This window comes from Moschus berezovskii, chromosome 2 (assembly GCF_049115385.1).
Source record: "Moschus berezovskii isolate FMDL1 chromosome 2, NW_MosBer_1.0, whole genome shotgun sequence".
Taxonomy (NCBI): Eukaryota; Metazoa; Chordata; class Mammalia; order Artiodactyla; family Moschidae; genus Moschus; species Moschus berezovskii.
Genome location: NC_142461.1, coordinates 141,219,499 through 141,235,822, shown reverse-complemented (window position 1 = coordinate 141,235,822; position 16,324 = coordinate 141,219,499).

Genomic DNA, 16,324 nt, shown 5'->3' with positions numbered 1-16,324 from the left:
GACTCCCTTTAGGCGACTCAGAATGTTCCCTAACATCCGTCCCCATGCAGAGGAGAACACACTCTCTGGACTCAAATCGAGAAGAGGCAATTTTCCCATTTAACGGCTCGAGAGTAATGCGGAAGTTCCCCTTCCAGCACAATCGGGGACCTGACTTCCCTGAAGTAACTCGAGTAAGTTCCTGAGGTCCCCTTCGCACCTCGAGGAATACCCCCAGCTTACCGCCACAATTCGAGAAACACCACAAAATTATCCCCTCAATGCGAGATGAAAAAATTTTGTGCTGCAGAATTTCAAGAGTAATCCCACATTCCCGCCTGAAAGGGAAAAGGGTATTTGACACACTTTATTCAGTTCAGTTCAGTTCAGTCACTCAGTCGTGTCCGACTCTCCGCGACCCCATGAATCACTGTACGCTAGGCCTCCCTGTCCTATACCAACTCCCGGAGTTCACTCAAACTCATGGCCACAGAGCCAGTGATGCTATCCATCCATCTCATTCTCTGTCGTCCCCTTCTCCTCCAGCCCCCAACCTCTCCTAGCATCAGAATCTTTTCCAGTGAGTCAACTCATCGCATGAGGTGGCCGAAGTATTGCAATTTCAGCTTTAGCATCAGTCCTAGCGAGTGAGATGAGTGCAATTGTGCGGTAGCTTGAGCATTCTTTGGCATTGCCTTTCTTTGGGATTAGAATGAAGACTGACCTTTTCCAGTCCTGTGGCCACTGCTGAGTTTTCCAAATTTGTTGGCATATTGAGTGCAGCACTTTCACAGCATCATCTTTCAAGATTTGAAATAGCTCAACTGGAATTCCATCACTTCCACTAGCTTTGTTCGTAGTGTTGCTTTCTAGGCACACTTGAATTCACATTCCATGATATCTGGCTCTAGGCCAGTGATCACATTTTCGTGACTATCCTGGTCGTGAATATCTTTTTTGTACAGTTCTTCTGTGTATTCCTGCCACCTCTTCTTAATATCTTCTGCTTCTGTTAGGTCCATACCATTTCTGTCCTTTATCGAGCCCATCTTTGCATGAAATGTTCCCTTGGAATCTCTAATGTTCTTGAAGAGATCTCTTGTTTTTCCTATTCTGTTGTTTTCCTGTATTTCGTTGCATTGATCACTGAGGAAGGCTTTCTTATCTCTCCTTGCTATTCTTTGGAACTCTGCATTCTAATGCTTATATCTTTCCCTTTCTCCTTTGCTTTTCGCTTCTCTTCTTTTCACAGCTATTTGTAAGGCCACCTCAGACAGCCATTTTGCTTTTTTTTGCATTTCTTTTCCATGGGGATGCTCTTGGTCTCTGTCTCCTGTACAATGTCACGAACCTCCATCCAGAGGTCATCAGGCACTCTATCTATCAGATCTAGTGCCTTAAATCTATTTCTCACTTCCACTGTATAATCCTAAGGGATTTGATTGAGGTCATATCTGAATGGTCTAGGGGTTTTCCCTACTTTCTTCAATTTAAGTCTGAATTTGGCAATAAGGAGTTCATGATCTGAGCCACAGTCAGCTCCTTGTCTTGTTTTTGATAACTGTATACAGCTTCTCCATCTTTGGCTGCAAAGAATATAATCAATCTGATTTCGGTGTGGACCATCTGGTGATGTCCACGTGTAGAGTCTTCTCTTGTGTTGTTGGAAGAGGGAGTTTGCTATGACCAGTGCGTTCTCTTGACAAGACTCTATTAGACTTGGCCCTGCTTCATTCCGTGCTCCAAGGCCAAATTTGCCTGTTACTCCAGGTGTTTCTTGACTTCCTACTTTTGCATTCCAGTCCCCTAGAATGAAAAGGACATCTTTTTGGGTGTTAGTTCTAAAAGGTCTTGTAGGTCTTCATAGAACCGTTCAACTTCGGCTTCTACAGCGTTAGTGGTTGGGGCATAGGCCTGGATTACTGTAATGTTGAATGGTTTGCCTTGGAAATGAACAGAAATCATTCTGTCGTTTTTAAGATTGCATCCAAGTACTGCATTTCGGAGTCTCTTGTTGACCGTGATGGCTACTCCATTTCTTCTAAGGGATTTCTGCCCACAGTAGTATATATATAATGGTCATCTGAGTTCAATTCACACATTCCAGTCCATTTTAATTCACTGATTCCTAGAATATCTATGTTCACTCTTGCCATCTCCTGTTTGACCACTTCCAATTTGCCTTGATTCCTGGACCTTACATTCCAGGTTCCTATGCAATATTGCTCTTTACAGCACCAGACCTTGCTTCTATCTCCGGTCACATCCACAACTGGGTACTGGTTTTGCTTTTGTTCCATCCCTTCATTCCTTCTAGAGTTATTTCTCTACTGATCTCCAGTAGCATACTGGGCACCTACAGACCTGGGGAATTCCTCATTCAGTATCCTGTCATTTTGCCCTTTGATACTGTTCATGGGGTTCTCAATGCAAATATACTGAAGTGGTTTGCCATTCCCTTCTCCAGTGGACCACATTCGGCTGTGGTCCATGTGATCAGATGGAGTAGATTCCTGTGATTATGATTTCAGTGTGTCTGCCATCTGAAGCCCCCTCGCAATACCTACCATCTGATTTGAGTTTCTCTTACCTTGGGTGTGGGATATCTCTTCACAGCTGCTCCAAGAAAGCACAGCTGCTGCACCTTACCTTGGCTGAGGGGTATGTCCTCAAGGCCGCCCCTCCTGAACTTGAACGTGAGTACCTCCTGTCGGCCCTCCCCCGCACAGCCACTGCCTATTGGAGGTGGGGTACCTCCTCTTGGCCACCTGCCCTGGCCTCAGTCATGGGGTAGCTCCTCACCGCTGAGCATCTCTGCATGGTCGGTTGTGCCAGGGCCGGCTTCTCTCGAGTCTGCGTGGGCGGGGCCTGCGTATCCTGCGTCTGGTGGGCGGGGCCTGGGTCTCTCCCATCTGGGCGGGCGGGGCCGGGGTCACTCGCGTCTGCGCGGGCGGGGCAAGGGTCTCTCGCATCTGCGCAGGCGGGGCCGGCTTCTCTTGCTTCTGCGCGGGCAGCGCCAGCAACACTAGCGTCTGAGCGGCCAGGGCCGAGGTCTCTGGCGTCTGAGCGGGCGGGGCCGGGTTCTCTCCCGTCTGCGCGGGTGGGGAAGGCCTCCCTCGCGTCTGCGCCGGCAAGGCCCATGTGTCTGGCGTCTTAGTCGCCTGGGCCGGCATCTCTCGTGTATGCGCGGGTGGGGTTGGTATTTCTCCCGTTTGCACAGCCGGGTGAGACTCAAAAAATTCCCTCAAACAGTCGTCCCCATTGGAGAGGAGAACACACTTTACGGACTTAACTCGAGAAGAGGCCCTATTCCCATTTAAAGGCTCAACAGTAATCCAGAAATTCCCCTTCCAACACAAAAGGGTTCCTGACTTCCCTGAAGCAGCCAGAGAGAATTCCTGAGGTCCTGTTCGCTACCTGAGAAGTTCAACCAGGTTCCCGCTGCAACTCTAGAAACACCACAAAATTATCCCCTCAATACGAGATCAGGAAAATATTCCGCTGCACAATTCAAGAGAAATCCCACGTTCCGCTGGAAAGGCAAAACTGTATTTGACACCCTTTATGCGACTCAGAAAATTCCCTCACACAGCCATCCCCATTGGAGAGGAGAACACAATTTATGGACTCAACTTGGGAAGAGGCCCTATTCCCATTTAAAGGCTTGAGAGTAATCCTGAAATTCCCGTTCCAGTAGAAAAGGGTGACTAACTTCCCTGAAGCAACACAAGCGAGTTCCTGAGGTCCCCGTCGCAACTCGAGAAGTACCCCCAGCTTCCCGCCTCAAAAGGGGAAACACCAAAAAATTATCCGCTCAATGTGAGATGAGGAAATTTTGCACTGCACAATTAAATAGAAATCCCACATTCCCGCTTGAAAGGCAAAAGGGCACTTGACACACTTTATGCGATTCAGATAGTTTCCTAACACCCGTACTTATTGGAACGGAGAACACACTTCATGGACTCAAATCTAGAAGAGGACCTATTCCCATTAAAGGGCTCGAGAGTAATCTGGAAGTTCCACTTCCAAAAAAAGGGGACCTGACTTCCCTGAAGCAACACGAACGAGTTCCTGAGGTCCACGCTGAAACTCAAGAAGTACGCCCAGATCCAAGCCGAAACTCGAGACACAACAAAATTATCCCCACAATGCGAGATGAGGAAATTTTGCGCTCCGAAATTTCAAGAGAAGTCCCACATACCCGCTTGAAAGGCAAAAGGTCACTTGACACACTTTATGTGACCCAGAAAGTTGGCTCACAGAGCCGTACCCATTGGAGAGGAAAAAACACCTTCTGGACTCAACTCCAGATGAATCCCTATTCCCAATGAACGGCTCGAAAGTAAACTGGAAGTTCCGGTTCCAACACAAAAGGGGACCTGACTTCCCTGAAGACACCCGAGCCACTTCATGAGGTCCCCGTTGCAACTCGAGAAGCACCCCCAGCATCCCGCCGCAACTCGACAAACACCACAGAATTATCCCCTCAATGCGAGATGAGGAAATTGTGCGCTGCCGAATCTCAAGAGAAATACCACATTCCCGCTTGAAAGGCAAAAGGGTACTTGACACCCTTTATGCGACTCAGAAAGTACCCTCACACAGCCGTCCCCATTGGAGAGGAGAACACACTTTATGGACTCAATTCGAGATAAAGCCCTATTCCCATTTAATGGCTGGAGAGTAAACCGGAAGTGCCCTTTCCGACACAAAAGGGGACCTGCCTTACCTGAAGAAACCCAAGCAAGTTCTTGAGGTCCACATGGCAACTAGAGAAGTACCCCAAGCTTCCGGCCGCAACTAGAGAAACACCACAAAATTATCCCCTCAATGCGAGAAGAGGAAATTTTGGGCTGCAGAATCTCAAGAGAAATACCACTATTCCCACTTGAAAGGCAAAAAGTACTTGATACCGTTTATGCGACTCAGAAATTTCACTAATATCATTCCCCATAGGAGAGGAGAACACACTTTATGGACTCAATTCGAGATGAGGCCCTATTCCCATTTAACGGCTCCAGACTAAACCGGAAGTTCCCCTTCCAACACAAAAGGGGACCTGACTTTCCAGAAGCAACTCGAGCAAATTCCTGAGGTCCCCGTCGCAACACGAGAAGTAATCCAAAATTCCCGCCACAACTTGACATACACCACAAAATTATCTCCTCAATGCGAGATGAGGATATTTTGCGCTGCAGAATCTCAAGAGAAATACCACATTCCCTCTTGAAATGCAAAAGGGTACTTGACATCCTTTATGCGACTCAGAAATTTCACTAACATCAGTCCCCATTGGAGAGGTGAACGAACTTTATGTACTCAATTCAAAATGAGGCACTATTGCCAATTAACTGCTCGAGAGTAAATCGGAAGTTCCCCTTCCAACAAAAAGGGGACCTGCCTTACCTGAAGAAACCCGAGTGAGTTCCTGAGGTACGAATAGCAACTTGAGAAGTACCCCCAGCTTCCCGCCGCAACTCGAGAAACACCACAAAATATCCCGTCAATGCAAGAATAGGAAATTTTGCGTTACAGAATCTCAAGAGAAATACCACATTCCCTCTTGAAAGGCAAATCGGTTCTTGAAACCCTTTATGCGACTCAGAAAGTTCCCTCACACAGCCGTCCTCATTGGACAGGAGAACACACTTTACGGACTCAAATCAAGATGAGGCCCTATTCTCAATAAACGGCTCGAGAGTAAACCGGAAGTTCCCCTTCCAACACCAAAGGGGACCTGACTTCCCTGAAGCAACCCAAGCGAGTTCCTGAGGTCCCCGTCGCAACTCGAGAAATACCCTAGCCTCCAGCCGCAACTCGAGAAACACCACAAAATTATCCCCTCAGTGCGAGATGAGGAAATTTTGCGCTGCAGAATCTCAAGAGAAATACCACATTCCCTTTTGAAAGGCAAAAGGACTCTTAACACCCTTTATGCGATTCAGAAAGTTCCCTCACAGAGCAGTGCCCATTGGAGAGGAGAGCACACTTTATGGACTCAATTCGAGATGAGGACCGATTCCCACTTAACGGCTTGATAGTGAACCGGAAGTTCCCCTTCAAACACAAAACGGGACCTGCCTTACCTGAAGAAACCCGAGCGAGTTCCTGATATCCCCATCGCAACTCGAGAAGTACCCCCAGCTTCCCACCGCAACTGGACATACACCACAAAATTATCACCTCAATGCAAGATGAAGAAATATTGCTCTGCAGAATCTCAAGAGAAATATAACATTCCCTCTTGAAAGGCTAAAGGGTTTTTGACTCCCTTTATGAGAATCAGAATGTTCCCTAACATCCATCCTCAGTGGAGAGGAGAACACTCTTCATGCAGTCAAATCGAGAAGAGGCAATATTCCCATATAAAAGCTCAAGAGTAATCAAGAAGTTCCCCTTCCAACACAAAAGGGGACTTGACTTCCCTGGAGCAACCTGAGAGAGTTCCTGAGGTTCCCGTTTCAACTACAGAAGTATCCCCTACTTCAAACCACAACTCGAGAAACAACACAGTATTATCCCCGCAATGCGACATGAGGTAATTTTGCGCTGCAGAATCTCAAGAGAAAGCCCACATTCCCGCTTGAAAGGCAAAAGGGAACTTGGCATACTTTATGCTCCTCAGAAAGTTCCCTAAAATCCATCCCCATTGCAGAGGCATACACAATTTATGGAGACAACTCCAGAAGAGCCCCTATTCCCTTAAAGGCCTCGAGAGTAATCCGGAAGTTCCCCGTCCAGCACTAAAGGGGAACTGACTTCCCTAAAGTAACTCCAGTGAGTTACTGAGGTCCCCGTTGAAACTCGAGAAGTACCCCCAGCTTCCCGCCGAAATTCGGGAAACACCACAAAATTATACCCTCAATGCGAGATGAGGAAACTTTGCGCTGCAGAATCTGAAGAGAAATCCAACATTTCCAATTGAAAGGCAAAAGCATACTTGACTCCCTTTATGTCACTCAGAAAGATCCCTAACATCCTTCCCCATTGGAGAGGAGAACACACTTTATGGACTCAACTCCAGAAGAGGCCCTATTCCCATTAAAGGGCTCGAGACTAATCCGGAAGTTCCCCTTCCAGCACAAAAGGGGACCTGACTTCCCTGAAGAAACTCGAGTTAGTTCCTGAGGTCCCCATCTAAACTCAAGAAGTACCCCCAGCGTACCGCCGCAATTCGAGAAACACCACAAAATATTCCCCTCAATGAGAGATGAGGAAAATTTGCGCTGAGAATCTCAAGAGAAATCCCACATTCCGGCTTGAAAAGCAAAAGGGTACTGACTCCGTTTATGCGACTCAGAATGTTCCCTAACATTCTTCCTCAGTGGAGAGGAAAACACACTTTATGGACTCAAATCGAGAAGAGGCATTTTTCCCATTTAACAGCTGGAGAGTAATCCAGAAGTTCCCCTTCCAACACAAAAAAGGACTTGACTTCCCTGAAGCAACCCGAGCGAGTTCCTGAGGTCCCCGCTGCAACTCGAGAAGTACCCCCAGCTTCCCGCCGCAACTCGAGAAACACCACAAAATTATCCCCTCAATGGGAGATGAGGAAATTTTGCGCTGCAGAATCTCAAGAGAAATCCCACATTCCCGCTTGAAAGGCAGAAGGGTACTTGACTCCCTTTAGGCGACTCAGAATGTTCCCTAACATCCATCCTCAGTAGAGGAGAACATAATTTATGGACTTAAATGGAGAGGAGGCAATATTCCCTTTTAACGTCTTGACAGTAATCCGGAAGTTGCCCTTCCAACACAAAAGGCGACTTGACTTCCCTGAAGCAACCCGAGCGAGTTCCTGAGGTGCCCGGCATAGCTAGAGAAGTGCCCCCTGCTTCCCACCACAACTGGAGAAACACCACAAAATTATCACCTCAATGCGAGATGAGGAAATTTTGCGCTGCAGAATCTCAAAAGAAAATCCACATTACCATTGAAAGGCAAAAGCTTACTTGACACACTTTATGCCACTCAGAAAGTTCCCTAAGCTCCGTCTCCACTGGAGAGGAAATCACACTTTAGGGACTCAACTGGAGAAGAGGCCCTATTCCCATTACAGGGCTCAAAAGGATTCCGGAAGATCCCCTTCCAGCACAAATGGCACCTGATTCCCTGAAGTAACTCGGGTAAGTTTCTGAGGTATTCGCAACTCGAGAAACACCACAAAATTATCCCCACAATGTGAGATGAGGAAATTTTGCGCTGCAGAATCTCAAGTGAAATCCCACATTTTCGCTTGAAAGGCAAAAGGTTACTTGACTCCCTTTAGGCGACTCAGAATGGTCCCTAACATTTGTCCTCAGTGGAGAGGAAAACACACTTTATGGACTCAACTCCAGAAGAGGCCCTATTCCCATTAAAGGGCTCAAGAGTAATCCGGAAGTTCTCCTTCCACGAAAAAAGGGGCCTGATTTCCTGAAGTAACTCGGGTAAGTTTCTGAGGTCCCCTTCGCAACTCGAGAAACACAACAAAATTATTCCCTCAATGCGAGATGAGGAAATATTGCGCTGCAGAATCTCAAGAGATATCCCACATTCCCGCTTGAAGGGCAAAAGGGTACTTGACTCCCTTTAGGCGACTCAGAATGTTCCCTAACAACCTTCCTCAGTGGAGAGGAAAACACACTTTATGGACTCAAATCGAGAAGAGGCATTATTCACATTTAACAGCTCGAGAGTCATCCGGAAGTTCCCCTTCCAACACAAAAGGGGACTTGACTTACCTGAAGCAACCTGAGTGAATTCCTGAGGTCCCCGCTGGAACTAGAGAAGTACTCCCTGCTTCCTGCCACAACTCGAGAAACACCACAAAATTATCCCCTCAATGTGAGATGAGGAAGTCTTGCGCTGCAGAATCTCAAAAGAAATCCCACATTCCAGCTTGAAAGGCATAAGGGTACCTGACTCCCTTTACGAGACTCAGAATGTTCCCTAACATCCTTCCACATTGGAGAGGAAAACACACTTCATGGACTCAAATCGAAAAGAGGCTATATTCCCATTTAAAGGCTCGAGAGTAATCAAGAAGTTCCCCTTCCAACACAAAAAAGTACTTGACTTCCCTGAAGCAACCTGAGCGAGTTCCAGAGGGTCCCGTCTCAACTCCAGAAGTATCCCCTGCTTCCGGCCCCAACTCGAGAAACGACACAATATTATCCCCTCAGTGCGAGATGAGGTAATTTTCTGCTGCAGAATCTCAAGAGAAATCCCGCCTTCCCGCTTGAAAGCAAAAGGGAACTTGACACACTTTATGCCACTCAGAATGTTCCCTAATATCCGTCCCCATTGGAGAGACATACACACTTTATGGACTCAACTCCAGAAGAGGCCCTATTCCCATTAAAGAGCTCGAGACTAATCCGGAAGTTCCCCTTCCAGCACAAAAGGGGACCTGACTTCCCTGAAGAAACTCGAGTGAGTTCCTGAGGTCGCCATCTAAACTCAAGAAGTACCCCCAGCGTCCCGCCGCAATGCGAGAAACACCACAAAATATTCCCCTCACTGCGAGATGAGGAAATTTTGCGCTGCAGAATCTCAAGAGAAATCCTACATTCCGGCTTGAAAGGCAAAAGGGTACTGACTCCGTTTATGCGACTCAGAATGTTCCCTAACATCCTTCCTCAGTGGAGAGGAAAACACACCTCATGGACTCAAATCGAAAAGAGGCAATATTCCCATTTAAAGGCTCAAGAGTAATCAAGAAGTTCCCCTTCCAACACAAAAGGGAACTTGACTTCCCTGGAGCAAACCGAGAGAGTTCCTTAGCTTCCCGTTTCAACTCCAGAAGTATCCCCTACTTCCCACCACAACTGGAGAAACAACACAATATTATCCCCTCAATGCGACATGAGGTAATTTTGTGCTGCAGAATCTCAAGGGAAATCCCACATTCCCGCTTGAAAGGCAAAAGGGAACTTGGCATACATTATGCCCCTCAGAAAGTTCCCTAAAATCCGTCCCCATTGCAGAGGCGTACTCAATTTATGGACTCAACTCCAGAAGAGCCCCTATTCCCATTAAAGGGCTCCAGAGTAATCCGGAAGTTACCCATCCAGCACAATGGAGGAACTGACTTCCCTGAAGTAACTCCAGTGAGTTCCTGAGGTCCCCGTTGAAACTCGAGAAGTACCCCCAGCTTCCCGCCGAAATTCGGGAAACACCACAAAATTATCCCCTCAATGCGAGAGGAGGAAACTTTGCGCTGCAGAATCTGAAGAGAAATCCCACATTCCCAATTGAAAGGCAAAAGCTTATTTGACTCCCTTTATGTCACTCAGAAAGTTCCCTAACATCCTTCCCCATTGGAGAGGAGAACACTTTGTGGACTCAACTCCAGAAGAGGCCCTATTCCCATTAAAGGGCTACAGAGTAATCCGGAAGTTCCCTTCAAGAACAAAAGGGGTCCTGACTTCCCTGAAGTAACTGGAGTGAGTTCCTGAGGTCCCCGTCGCAACTCCAGAAGTACCCCCATCTTCCCGCCTCAATTCGAGAAACACCACAAAATTATCCCCTCAATGCGAGAAGAGGAAAATTTGCGCTGCAGAATCTCAAGAGAAATCCCACATTCCCGCTTGAAAGGCAAAAGGGGACTTGACTCCCTTTATGCGATTCAGAATATTCCCTAACATCCATCCTCAGTGGAGAGGAGAACATATTTTATGGACTCAAATGGAGAAGAGGCAATATTCCCTTTTAATGGCTCGAGAGTATTCCGGAAGTTCCCCTTCCCACACAAAAGTGGACTTGACTTCCCTGAAGCAACCCGAGCGAGTTCCTGAGGTCCCCGTCGCAACTCGAGAAGTACCCCCAGCTTCCCACCGCAATTCGAGAAACACCACAAAATTATCCCCTCAATGAGAGATGAGGTTTTTTGCGCTGCAGAATCTCAAGAGAAATCCCACATTCCCGCTTGAAAGGCAAAAGCGTACTTGACACACTTTATACCACTCAGAAAGTTCAATAATATCCATCCCATTGGAGAAGATAACACACTTTAGGGACTCAACTGGAGAAGAGGCCCTATTCCCATTAAAGGGCTCAAAAGTATTCCGGAAGTTCCCCTTCCAGCACAAATGGTACCTGATTCCCTGAAGTAACTCGAGTAAGTTTCTGAGGTCCCCATCGCAACTGGAGAAACACCACAAAATTTTCCACACAATGTGAGATGAGGAAAATTTGCGCTGCAGAATCTCAAGTGAAATCCCAGATATCCGCTTGAAAGGCAAAAGGGTACTTGACTCCCTTTAGCCGACTCAGAATGGTCCCTAACATTCGTCCTCAGTGGAGAGGATAACACACTTTATGGACTCAACTCCAGAAGAGGCCCTATTCCCATTAAAGGGCTCAAGAGTAATCCGGAAGTTCTCCTTCCAGGAAAAAAAGGGCCTGATTCCCTGAAGTAACTCGAGAAAGTTCCTGAGGTCCCCTTCGCAACTCGAGAAGCACAACAAAATTATCCCCTCCATGAGGAAATTTTGCGCTGCAGAGTCTCAAGTGATATCCCACATTCCCGATTGAAAGGCATAATGGTACCTGACTCCCTTTAGGCGACTCAGAATGTTCCCTAACATCCGTCCTCAGTGGAGAGGAAAACACACTTCATGGACTCAAATCGAAAAGAGGCTATATTCCCATTTAAAGGCTCGAGAGTAATCAAGAAGTTCCGCTTCAAACACAAAAAAGGACTTGACTTCCCTGAAGCAACCTGAGCGAGTTCCTGAGGGTCCCGTCTCAACTCCAGAAGTACCCCATGCTTCCCGCCCCAACTCGAGAAACGACACAAGTGCGAGATGAGGTAATTTTCTGCTGCAGAATCTCAAGAGAAATCCCGCCTTCCCGCTTGAAAGCAAAAGGGAACTTGACACACTTTATGCCCCTCAGAATGTTCCCTAACATCCGTCCCCATTGGAGAGGTATACACACTTTATGGACTCAACTCCAGAAGAGGCCCTATTCCCATTAAAGGGCTCGAGACTAATCCGGAAGTTCCCCTTCCAGCACAAAAGGGGACCTGACTTCCCTGAAGAAACTCGAGTGAGTTCCTGAGGTCGCCATCTAAACTCAAGAAGTACCCCCAGCGTCCCGCCGCAATTCGAGAAACACCACAAAATATTCCCCTTAATGAGAGATGAGGTTTTTTGCGCTGCAGAATCTCAAGAGAAATCCTACATTCCGGCTTGAAAGGCAAAAGGGTACTGACTCCGTTTATGCGACTCAGAATGTTCCCTAACATCCTTCCTCAGTGGAGAGGAAAACACACTTTATGGACTCAAATCGAGAAGAGGCATTTTTCCCATTTAACAGCTCGAGAGTAATCCGGAAGTTCCCCTTCCAACACAAAAAAGGACTTGACTTCCCGGAAGCAACCCGAGCGAGTTCCTGAGGTCCCCGACGCACCTCGAGAAGTACCCCCAGCTTCCCACCGCAACTCGAGAAACACCACAAAGTTATCCCCTCAATGGGAGATGAGGAAATTTTGCGCTGCAGAATCTCAAGAGAAATCCCACATTCCCACTTGAAAGTCAAAAGAGTACTTGACTCTCTTTAGGGGACTCAGAATGTTCCCTAACATCCATCCTCAGTGGAGAGGAGAACATATTTTATGGACTCAAATGGAGAGGAGGCAATATTCCCTTTTAACATCTCGACAGTAATCCGGAAGTTCCCCTTCCAAAACAAAAGTCGACTTGACTTCCCTGAAGCAACCCGAGCGAGTTCCTGAGGTCCCCGCCATAGCTAGAGAAGTGCCCCCTGCTTCCCACCACAACTGGAGAAACACCACAAAATTATCCCCTCAATGTGAGATGAGGTTATTTTGGGCTGCGGAATCTCAAGAGATAACATACATTCCCGCTTGAAAGGCAAAAGGGTACTTGACACACTTTATGCCACTCAGAAAGTTCAAAAATATCCGTCTCCATTGGAGAGAATAACACACTTTATGGACTAAACTACAAAAGAGGCCTTATTACCATTAAAGGGCTCGAGAGTAATCCGGAAGTTCCCCTTCCAGCACAAATGGGACCCGATTCTCTGAAGTAACTCGAGTAAGTTTCTGAGGTCCCCATCGCAACTCGAGAAACACCACATAATTATCCCCACAATGTGAGATGAGGAAATTTTGCGCAGCAGAATCTCAAGAGAAATCCCACATTCCCGCTTGAAAGGTAAAAGGGTATTTGACACCGTTTAGGCGATTCAGAATGGTCCCTAACATCCGTCCTCAGTGGAGAGGAGAACACACTTTATGGACTGAAATCGAGAAGAGCTAATATTCCCACTTAACGGCTCGAGAGTAATACGGAAGTTCTCCTTCCAAAACCAAAGGGGATTTGACTTCACTGAAGCAAGTGAGTGAGTGCCTGAGGTACCCGTCGCAACTCGAGAAGTAATCAATGCTTCCTCCGGCAACATGACCAACACCACAAAATTATCCCCTCAATGGGAGATGAGGAAATTTTGCTATGCAGAATCTCAAGAGAAACCCCACATTCCCTCTTGAAAGGCAAAAAGGTACTTGACACCCTTTATTCGAATCAGAATGTTCACTCACACAGCCGTGCCCTTTAGAGAGGAGACCACAATTTATGGACTCAATTCGAGATGAGCCCCTGTTCACATTTAAGGGCTCGAGAGGAAACCGGAAATTCCCCTTCCAACACCAAAGGGGACCTGACGTCCCTAAACCTACCCCAGCGATTGCCTGAGGTCCCCGTCGCAACTCGAGAAGAACCCCCAACTTCCCGCAACAACTCGAGAAATACCCCAAAATTATGCCCTCAACGCGAGATGAGGAAATTTTGAGATGTAGAACCTCAAGAGAAATACCACATTCCCTCTTGAAACCAAAAAGTACTTGAAACCCTTTATTCGAATCAGAAAGTTCCCTCACACAGCCGTCCCCTTTGGAGAGAACACACTTTTTGGACTCAATTCGAGATGAGCCCCTTTGCACATTTAAGGGCTCGAGAGGAACCCGGAAGTTCCCCTTCCACCAGCAAAGGGGAACTGAATTCCCTGAAGCAACCAAAGCGAGTTCCTGACGTTCCCTTCGCAACTCGAGAAGCACCCCCAGCTTCCCACCGCAACTCTAGAAACATCCCAAAATTATCCCCTCAATGCGAGATGAGGAAATTTTGCGATACAGCATCTTAAGAGAAATACCACATTCACTCTTGAAAGGCAAAAAGGTACTTGACACCCTTTATTCGACTCAGAAAGTTCCCTCATACAGCAGTCCCATTTGGAGAGAACACACTTTATGGACTCAATTTGAGATGAGCCCCTGTGCACATTTAAGGGCTCAAGAGGAACCCGGAAGTTCCCTTCCAACACCAAAGGGGACCTAACTTCCCTGACGCAACCCCAGCGAGTTCCTGAGGTCCCCGTCGCAACTCAAGAAGCACCCCCATCTTCCCGCCGCAACTCGAGAAACACCCCAAAATTATCCCCTCAATGCGATATGAGGAAACTTTGCGATGCAGCATCTCAAGAGAAATACCACATTCACTCTTGAAAGGCTAAAAGGTACGTGACATCCTTTATTCGACTCAGACGGTTCCCTCACACAGCAGTCCCCTTTTAGAGGAGAACAGACTTTATGGACTCAATTCGAGATGAGGCCCTGTGCACATTTAAGGGCTCGAGAGGAACCCGGATATTCCCCTTCCAACACCAAAGGGGACCTGACTTCCCTGAAGCAAGCCCAGCGAGTTCCTGAGGTCCCCTTTGCAACTCTAGAAGCACCACCAGCTTCCCGCCGCAACTCGAAAAACACCCCAAAATTATACCCTCAATGCGAGATGAGGAAATTTTGCGATGCAGCATCTCAAGAGAAATACCACATTCCCTCTTGAAAGGCAAAATGCTACTTGACACCCTTTATTTGACTCAGAAAGTTCCCTCACACAGCCGTCCCATTTTAGAGGAGAACACACTTTATGGACTCAATTCGAGATGAGCCTTGTGCACATTGAAGGGCTTGAGAGGAACCCGGAAGTTCCCCTTCCAACAGCAAAGGGGACCTAACTTCCCTGAAGCAAACCCAGCGAGTTCCTGAAGTCCCCGTCGCAACTCGAGAAGCACCACCAGCTTCCCGCCGCAACTCGAGAAACACCCCAATTTTATCCCCTCAGTGCGAGATGAGGAAATTTTGGGATGCAGCATCTCAAGAGAAATAGCACATTCCGTCCTGAAAGGCAAAACGTTACGTGACACCCTTTATTCGACTCAGAAAGTCCCCTCACACAGCCGTCCCCTTTGGAGAGAACACACTTTATTGACTCATTTCGAGATGAGCCCCTGTTCACATTTAAGGGCTCGAGAGGAAACCGCAAGACCCCCTTCCAACACCAAAGAGGACCTGACTTCCCTGTAGCAACCCGAGCGAGTTCCTGAGGTCCCCGTCGCAACTCGAGAAGTACCCCCAGCATCCCGCCACAACTCCAAAAACACAACAAAATTATCCCCTCAATGAGAGATGAGTAAATTTTGTGATGCAGAATTTCAAGAGAAATACCACATTCCCTCGTGAAAGGCAAAAATTTACTTGACACCCTTTACTCGACTCAGAAAGTTCCCTCACACAGCCGTAGAGTAGAACACACTTTATGGACTCAATTCTAGATGAGCCCCTGTGCACATTTAAGGGCACGAGAGGAAACCGGAAGTTCCCTTTCCAACACCAATGGGGACCTGACTTCCCTGAAGCAACCCCAGCGAGTTCCTGACTTCCCCCTCGCAACTCGAATAGCACGCCAAAAGTATCCCCTCAATGCGAGATGAGAAAATTTTGCGATGCAGAATATCAAGAGAAATAGCACATTCCCTCTTGAAAGGAAAAACTGTACTTAACACCCTTTATTCGACTCGGAAATTTCCCTCACACAGCCGTCCCATTTGGAGAGGAGAACACATTTTATGGACGCATTTCTATATGAAACCTGTGCATATTTAAGGGCTCGAAAGGAAACCGGAAGTTCCCCTTCCAACACCAAAGGGGACCAGACTTCCTTGAAGCAACCACAGCGAGTTCCTACGGTCCCCGTCACAACTCGAGAAGCACCCCAAGCTTCCCGCCGCAACTGGAGAAACACCACAAAATTATCCCCTCCATGAGAGATGAGGAAATTTTGCGATGCAGTATCTCAAGAGAAATACCACATTCCCTCGTGAAAGGCAAAAAGGTACTTGACACCATTTACTCGACTCAGTAAGTTCCGTCACACAGCCGTCCCCTTTGGAGAGGAGAAAACACTTTATGGACTCAATTCGAGATGAGCCCCTGTGCACTGTTAAGGGCTCGAGAGGAAACCGGAAGTTCCCCTTCCAACACAAAAGGGGA